The sequence below is a fragment of the Benincasa hispida genome, chromosome 10, assembly GCF_009727055.1.
Source record: "Benincasa hispida cultivar B227 chromosome 10, ASM972705v1, whole genome shotgun sequence".
NCBI lineage: Eukaryota > Viridiplantae > Streptophyta > Magnoliopsida > Cucurbitales > Cucurbitaceae > Benincasa > Benincasa hispida.
In genome coordinates this window covers 3,423,387-3,432,094 of record NC_052358.1, presented here as the reverse complement: position 1 = coordinate 3,432,094, position 8,708 = coordinate 3,423,387, and the positions used below count along the sequence as shown (strand labels likewise).

At 38.7% G+C, this 8,708-nt stretch overlaps 1 non-coding gene across 1 annotated transcript; it reads left to right on the top strand.

Annotated features, from left to right (window-relative positions):
* The first annotated feature begins 5,640 nt into the window (after positions 1-5,640).
* On the top strand, positions 5,641-5,747 carry LOC120089551. The gene has a single exon (XR_005485227.1). It is a non-coding gene; the product is annotated as a small nucleolar RNA R71 (small nucleolar RNA).
* Positions 5,748-8,708: the final 2,961 nt, after the last annotated feature.

The window sequence follows — 8,708 nt, the reverse complement described above, 5'->3', positions numbered from 1 at the left end:
CTAAACGATCATGTAGTTTTACTATATGATAAGCGTCCCCGCTATACGATAGCGAAGTTCTTCTCGTGCGCCCTTGTCGTTTACACGATTTCTACTCCTCCGTCTTCTACCAAACTCACCAGAGCTCACTCTCTGGGTTTTTTATGCCAAGGATACCTGGGTCTCCCTATTGGCAGTGTTGTCCCCGACTTCTTGATCGTGTACGTCCGGATCGTGCAGTATCAAACGAGAGTCTTGCCGAGGTGCTGGTAGATCGGTGGAGTTCTTCCACTGTCGTAGGTTCATACATTTGAAGATCGTCTTCCTCTGGTAATGAACCCCTTATCTATGCTTTATTGTATACTGAGCATGTTGTTGTTGACTTTTATTATGCATAACTGTTATTTAGAATGTATATCGTTTATATTCTGGTCACTCTAAAAATTGGAGCGATCTAAACCCGCTCATGGAATTCTAGTTTTTTAGTTCCTTCAATTGTAACCAAAGAATAAAATGAAAATTTGTTTCATTTTGAAAAGAGTTCATAAAAAATTTGCAATCGGGGTGAAAATGTCTTGATTGCTTAGTTGAGAGCCTATACAATTGTAACGACCCGGCCCCTCTAGGATTCTAGTTAGGTCGTTACTAAATACATGCATGCATGGAACTTAAAATGACACCCTTTTATGGTGAAATAAATGCTAAATAAGGTAAATTCAAAAGTCCTTGATTAAATTCAAATATTAAAAGCAAACAGTAGGGTACCCATAAATCGTAAATGATAATAAATAAATCTAAAAACAATTCTTAATAGTAAGTTTCAAACATCAAAACTGAAAGTTAAAAAAAAAAAACATGAAAAGGAATCTAAATCTCATGAGCGGAAGCATAAAACTGGTCCTAGTGGCTCGATCACGGATTCCGCTTGTCATTCGCTGGGGCATCCCTACTCTTACTTGAAACATAAACATGAGAAAGGGTGAGTATAAAATACTCAGTAAGTAACCCCACTACTGGGGTCAGGCTAGGCATCTATATCCTCTAGATGCCTACCTCTGGTGGAACATATAAACTGCTCTAGTTCTCATGGGACACATATATATATGAAAACTGATTTCTATCCTATTGTAGTTAAGTATGCCCACTACCTTTAGTAAGTCCCGTAGGACCCACAACCTCTAGTGAACCCCAAAGGAAACATGACCTCTAGTGAATCCCGAAGGAAACATAACCTCTGGTGAATCTCGAAGGAAACACAACCCTTGGTGAATTCCGAAGGAAACACAATCTCTGGTGAATCCCGTAGGAAACACAACCTCTAGTGAATCTCAAAGGAAACACAATCTCTTAGTACACATGATTATGCATACAACTTTTTCGTATACACATAACCCACTTAATGTGTACCTCTTTCGTACACATGGTTATGTATACACCTCATTCGTATACACACAACCCACTAATTGTGTACCTCTTTTGTACACCTGGTTATGTATACACCTCTTTCATATACACATAACCCAATGAGTGTGTACCTCTTTCGTACACCCTGATAACTTGTAGAAATACAAGTTATTTATACTACCTTATCTAGATATTACGGCCAAAAGATAATGAATATGTGCCAATTGTATGAAAATTAGCTCAGAATTACAATAATTATAAATTATCGCAATGACACCCACTAACATCTTTAAGATGGAAGAAAAGGAGATTTTACTCTATTTTGCAGGAAACCGAGTCACTGCTTGCGCTCAAGGCTCAAGAAGAACTGATCAACGCATCTCTGTCACAATTTGCCCGTCAATCAACAATGAAGAGACGATTAACGCAATGACGGCACAATGCAATGGTCGATCCAGAGCTGACTTTCAACTGCATGCGGTAATAAAAACAAGCACTGCATGCAAACACTCGATCGAAAGATGCAGCTGAGCAACGCAAAAGCAGAGGATTGAGACACGTGTACAACTAACGGTTGTGTAGAATTGACGGTCTGATTGCATAACAGAAGGAATAATATCCCTCTATCTTCGGAATTTTCATAACAACAAATGGGGACCACAAGGCCAGAGTCAAAGATCCTTACCTATAAATACCCCATAGATTTCAAAGAAAACTTATTCTACGGGATACGGGGCTAATTGCTACTAAAGTGTTGAGAGAAAAGGCTGAGTTGGGTGCTTAACTGAAGAAATCTGGGAAGAAGACGAGACAAGACCGAGAGGTGAGTCTCAGTTCTATTCTGCCAAATACCTGCCGAGAAGCTCTGTGCTGAGAACCCTGCTACCGGTTGAGCAAGCCTGAGAGGGAAGCTCATCCATCCATCTGATCCATCCAATCTGGCAAGCAGATCTCCACCCGAATCGGTGTCAAGACGTTGGCACTTGTTTGTATCTGTTCTATCTCTTTTCATCATTGTATTTCACTTTCTTTATCTCTTCATTCACACACCATGTATCAAACGCTTAATAGATATATTAAATGTTTTGATTGATTTCATATTCCATTTTCTGTCTACTTTCGTTCCTTCGTGAATCACTTTCTCCATGATGTCTTCTTAAACCCATGGTAGTTAATATGAATTAAACGAGTGCTTAACTTATGTTAAAGAGATAACTACATTTAGCTAAAGCATGCTAGATGGCATCTTCACCTGTGAGAGCAGAAGTGAAGATGCCATTCTGATCTATTGAGAGAAGGTTAGAAGAATGTGTTAACAAAAGCGAGTAGTACTTCCAGACATGGAAGCAACCTTGCATTCATTACGTTCGTCTTTGTTTCACCACAGACATGTGGGAGCACGGTCGATCACTGAAAGGTGTACGCCAAGAGAAAAATGGAACCATACTTATGGCTTCAATGCAATTAAGAAACTTGCGCTATTTATATTAGTTATCTTACTCTTTCTGTTTGTACATAAGACTTGCCGCCACATTCCATGCTCTTTACATAACCTTCACAGCCAGCCTAGACCCCAGCATCTTGTATCATGAAGCCTATATCTTGTATCATCTAACTTAGGTTTACTCTACTTATTTTATTATCACATTTTAGTGCTTTCCTTTACTTTATCGTAATTTTATATACTTGTACAAAACACTCTTTAAAGATTGAAAGACCTGGTCGCATATACCACAAACATACCATAATAACCTCAAACAGTCCCTGTGTTCAACCTCGGATCATACCGAGAAACTTGCGGTGGAATTACACTTGGTTCCAACGTAAGGAAACTTGTGAAAACACAAGGCATACTATAAGAATATTCATAAGTAACATATATCTAGAAGTAGTATCACATATTTTTCCACATGCTTAAAGATATTAAAATTTGCGTTACAATTTTATGGCGCCATTGCCGTGGAACTGGTAACGAGGACATGGACTTTTTTAATCATTCATATCCATATTTGTATCAACGCATTGTTTAAGAATAAAGTTTGCATTACACACCCCAAATCCTCTCTATGAATGTAGGGATGCATACCTCTTTCGTACATATGGTTATGTATACACCTCTTTCGTATACACATAACCCACTGAGCGTGCAACTCTTACGTATACCCTAATACCCTCTAGGTTTGTATCACTTTCATACACATCAGCCCTAGTACATCTCTTTCATGTACTAGCGCCCTTGGACATGCATCACTTTCATGCAGTCACAGTCTGGAAAGGAAAAGAGATTACATCTAACTTCATATTATATATAACATTCATATAATCATGAGTTCTCTAAAATCTCCTCATCAAGGTCATGTTAATTAACCTCAACGTATGTGTTTAATCTAGTTTTAATGGATCAACTCTAGTACAACACTTTCATGCACTAACTCATGTAAACAATCAAACATTTGAAATTTCATAATACATCATATAGCCTACACACATTCATAATAAATCACATAAATATGTACATCAACAAATGCTCCAACTTTCACCTAACTTTAAGACATTCTAGAAATGTGCTGCTTAACTCATAATTTAGGTTCATGCTCAATTTTACTTTTAATATGTCTCATAAAATTCTAAATCATGCTCATACATTAAAATGCTTTAGACATAGTGTCACATGCTCATATATCTTTTCTAAACAGTCCATTAAATCTCATAATAGTCAAAATTATCCTTGTAACTAGTCTTAAAATCCTCAAAATAAATCATAAATTAATCGCCTGGCACAAAGGCAGTTCTAGTAGTAAAATTACTTACCTTTACTCACAAACTTTAGAAACTAGCAAGCTCAACCTCTTCCTTGCCCAAAAAAATCGAAAACCCATAAGATCAAACTTAAATCACCCAAAACAAATATACCAAGAAACCTCAAGATCCAAATCTAACACCCAACATCATGGCAAATTATTTTAGGCCGCAGTCCATGGTTTAGTCAAACTTAAATCGAGTAGTTCATAAACATACAACATGTTTAACAACCCACATAAGTTTGGAGCCTTACCCTTCACCAAGATTCGTCGACTGCCCCTTTAATCGATTGGACAACAACTTTAACAACCTAAAATTTTGGCCTACATCCAAAACATGACGAGTACCAACAAATCAAGGCCAAACTCTAGTGACTATTCAAAATCCTCAAGAAATCCAACCAAAACAATTTACACTTACCCTTAATCCAAGATTCCAACAAAGACCAAAGCGGACCCGACTCGGCAGGGATGACGGCGACCGGCAGTTGTGGGACTGGGGCGGCGGACTTGCGGCTAGAGTGGCGGACGCGCGACTAAAGGGGATTTGGACGAGCGGCTCGATTGGATGGAGGCTCACGGTGGTCGCTCAGCGTCCGATCCATTGAGTGGCTCGCAACGGCGGCTAGAGAGCTTCTCGTTGCTCGCGGATGGAACGATCGATTGAAAGGGGCGACGCGATGGCGAGCAGCGTGGTCTAATTGGCAGGATCTGGTCAGTCGAAACCCACGAATAGTGAGCGACGAGGCTCGAGTGCAGACTGATGACTAAGCACAATTTGTCCTATCTAGATTTCTAAATTGCGAATGGACTTCGCTTGGCTCTGGAGGATTGTTTCATTTTTTTGAATGTACTGTTTTAACAAATTCTCCAAAGAGGATGATGGTGGTGTTTGAGAGTTGCTGCCTTGTTGTTGCTGTTGACTATTAGTTCTTTGGAAAAATCCTTGTGGTCCTTCTTTTTGTGCCATAGGTTGATAGCCTTGTTGTTGGTTATTTTTTCATGCAAAATTAGGGTGGTTTCACCACCCGAGGTTGTACGTGTTTGAAAAAGGGTTGTTTTTGACAAAGTATATTGACTGTGGATTTCGTGGACACTCTTCAACCGAATGCAATTCTTCATATATAGCACAGTTGGTGCTTGTCTGTTCTATCACGTTGACTTGCCCTCTTTGCGTTTTGGGGTTGTTTATTGTGATGCCCTATAATAAATTTATCATCGCATTCATCTGCTTTTGCAAAGATGTGATGGCACCATTACTTGTGTTACCTTATTTGGGTTTTACTCCTTGATCACTTTCTTGCTAATCTTCGTGGTTTTTCGAGATGCGATCAAGAATGTTCTTTGCCTCATCATACGTTTTGTCTAGTAGACCTCTTACTGTTGCCACATTGCAGCCGTCTGCGATGCAAAATTTAGTCCATGATAGAAGATCTCCATTTGGAGGCAATCCAACAATCCATTGTGTGGCCAGTCGTGCACTAATCTCTTGAATCTCGCCCATGTGTCACTGAGTGATTCATCTTCTTCTTATTCAAAATTGGTGATCAATTTCCTTCTTCTAGCATTCTCTATAGGGGGAAATATTTCTTCATCTTCTCCACAACTTATTCCCATGAAATTATCTCTCCTAGTTCAAGAGAGTATGCCCATTTTCTTACTTGATCGCATAGTGAAAATGAAAATAGTGTGAGTCAAACCTCTTCTGTAGAGATATTAGGGAACACAAAAGTGTTACAAATTTCAATGAAGCTTCATAGATGGGCGTGCGGGTCTTCACCATGCCGACCTCTGAACTGTCTTGTTGTTTGTATCATTTGTAACATATTGGCTTCATCTCAAACCATGATCCATCCAATGCTGGTCTCATGATTCCTGGGGAGAAATCATACAAGTTTGGTGACGCATAGTCCTGGATGGGTCTATTGCGATCATTTGACAGTAGGATAGGATTTGCCATCATGTTGTTTTCATTTGCGGCTTGTTGTTCAGGTTGTTCAGCCATTCTGTGAGTTCTTCTTTGTTGTCGACGTCTGTCTTTCTGTCGTCTGTGAAATGTTCTTTCAATCTCTAGGTCGTAGTTGGGCTTAGGAGCATGTCTTTCACTCATGTGACACTTGCTTCTTCCTTTACCGAAGGAATGGCAATGCACAGAGGTCGAAAGCTGTAAAGATCAAAGAGGTTTGATGTTAGCGCAATCTATACCGTAGTCCCCAGCAACGGTGCCAAAAACTTGATGCGTAGAATTATGATGCGATGGTGTGAGTATGCGATGATATGTGTTATGCGATGGAGTGTGTTATGCGATGGTCATGCAAGTTTTCCTAACAAAGCCCAAGTATAAGCCTTCTTAGGTTCCTGGTAAGTCCAGGGTCGAACACGGGGACTACTAAATAGATATGCGACAGACTCTTTGATTCTATAGAGGTGGTGAAAAAGAAGTGGATAGTGTTTTGATTTAGATTTTTCTATGCGACGAAGTTGAACACAGAGCGATGAAAGTGTAGAGTTACAATAAGTATACGATGATGGGTTAAGAAGGGGTTTAGCTAACATTTTCCAAGACTGTGCACAAGTTATGCGATCAAGCTATATACAAATAACAGTACTACATTTATCAATGCAGAATGCCATAATTCCTATTTCTAGGACGCATGCGATGTATATGCGAAACCTGTCGATAGATCTTATGTCTAAGTTTTTATTCTTGCTTATTGATCTAATCCGACTCTCTCAAGCCTATATTCTATCTTTAGACTACTCTCTCAAGTATGTCCAAATGATGAATGACGCAAAATAAGACAAGGTGACCGCATACCATCATTCTTATTTCTAGGGCGCATACGATGTGTAAATAGTAGATAGAATTTATGTCTAAGTTTCTAGTCTTGCTTATACGATTCTAATCCGACTCTCTCAAGCCTAGATTCTAATCTCTCTCTCAAGCCTAGATTCTATCTTTAGACTACTCTCTCAAGTATGTCCAAAGGGTGAATGATGCATACATAAGATAAGATGATCGCATAAAATGTAAATCTTAAGTCTTGCTAGCTAAGTACTTCTCAACCCATTTAGAAATTTAGCTACTCATGCATGGTGTGGAGAGATTGAACAGAAATCAAAATGAAGTTTCCATTTTCTGCAAATAAAGTGTCGAATACAAAATAACAAATGGATTTGAGAGATAACAAGTTCGGTAAGCAATGTCTTGCTTCCCGTGGCCTTTTACACTACTCTTTATCACTTCAACTCCATTCTAGTTGTGAATTCTTGCTCTCGCAAGGGTTGGCCCTCTCTCCTTTGTATTGCTTTTCGGCAATCTCTCGATCTGTCCGGGAGCGATTTCTCTTGGCTTCGCCTCATCTTCTTACTCTTTCTGTCCTCTATGTATATGTATATGTATGAGCGTGGATTGACCCCTTTTTCTCTGGTGGCATTCGGCATTTATAGATTTCAAGGTGAAGCAGCTTTTCTTACAAATAATTGCAATGATAGGCGGCATTAATTTTCCTACTCTATTGTGTCATTTAAAAGTCACTGAAAGTTCAATGTACCTACTACAGTGTGGCTTTTAACGGTTTGTCAACTGAATTCGAAATCGACCGTTATCAGCTTTACGTCCCATCATGATTTATTATGTTGTCATCTTGATGCGAGGTCTTTATGCGATCACTTTTTAATAAACTTCTCACGATCGCATGACTTGCGATTGCAACTTCAAGCGCGTTGTCGCATTGTGCTCTTGGATCGCAATTTCATATGCGCCATCGCATTGTATCTACATAAAATAGGTAAATTAACTACTTTTATGCGATGAGCACTTGCGATCACAATTCCTTTTAGTTTGGCATTTTCAGACATGATATTGCCTATTTTACCATCGCTTTCTCTCATTGTTTTACTAATTTGAGCTGTAATAACTTATATTTCTACAAGTTATCAGAACTCAATCTCTTGTATTTTATTTATCAAATCATGTCGTTAATTAGTATATTTTGCATAACTGTTGATTAGAATGTGTGTGTGGAATTTCGGTCACAATAAAATCGGAAAGATCTGAACGTGCTCATGGATGCTCTTCGTTAAGAGATCCTTCATATATGTCATTGTATGTGCAAATGCTCGTTTTCCCACTTCTTAAGCTTTCTCATGGTATATTTTGTATATATGTCCACACGATCGAGTGCATCACTTATCTCTAGGTTTACTCTAACCTATTTCCTCGTTGTTAATTACAGTAAGAATATCTTTGTCTATAAAAAATCAAGCAAATACCATATCGCTCGGTAACATATTCACACGATATCCACAGAAACCACGACCAACTGGATGGGTTTTCTCCTTCAACAATAGCAAAAGCAAGGAAAAATATATGCCCGTTTGCATAAATAGATAAGGTGATCAATAATTTTCGTAAAGATGAGTTTCATCAATCTAAATTAATAGCCTACAATATTTGAACCATTCTCTTACAGGACCGAATGACTGGAAAACTCAACAAAAATTAGTCATACCTGGCACATC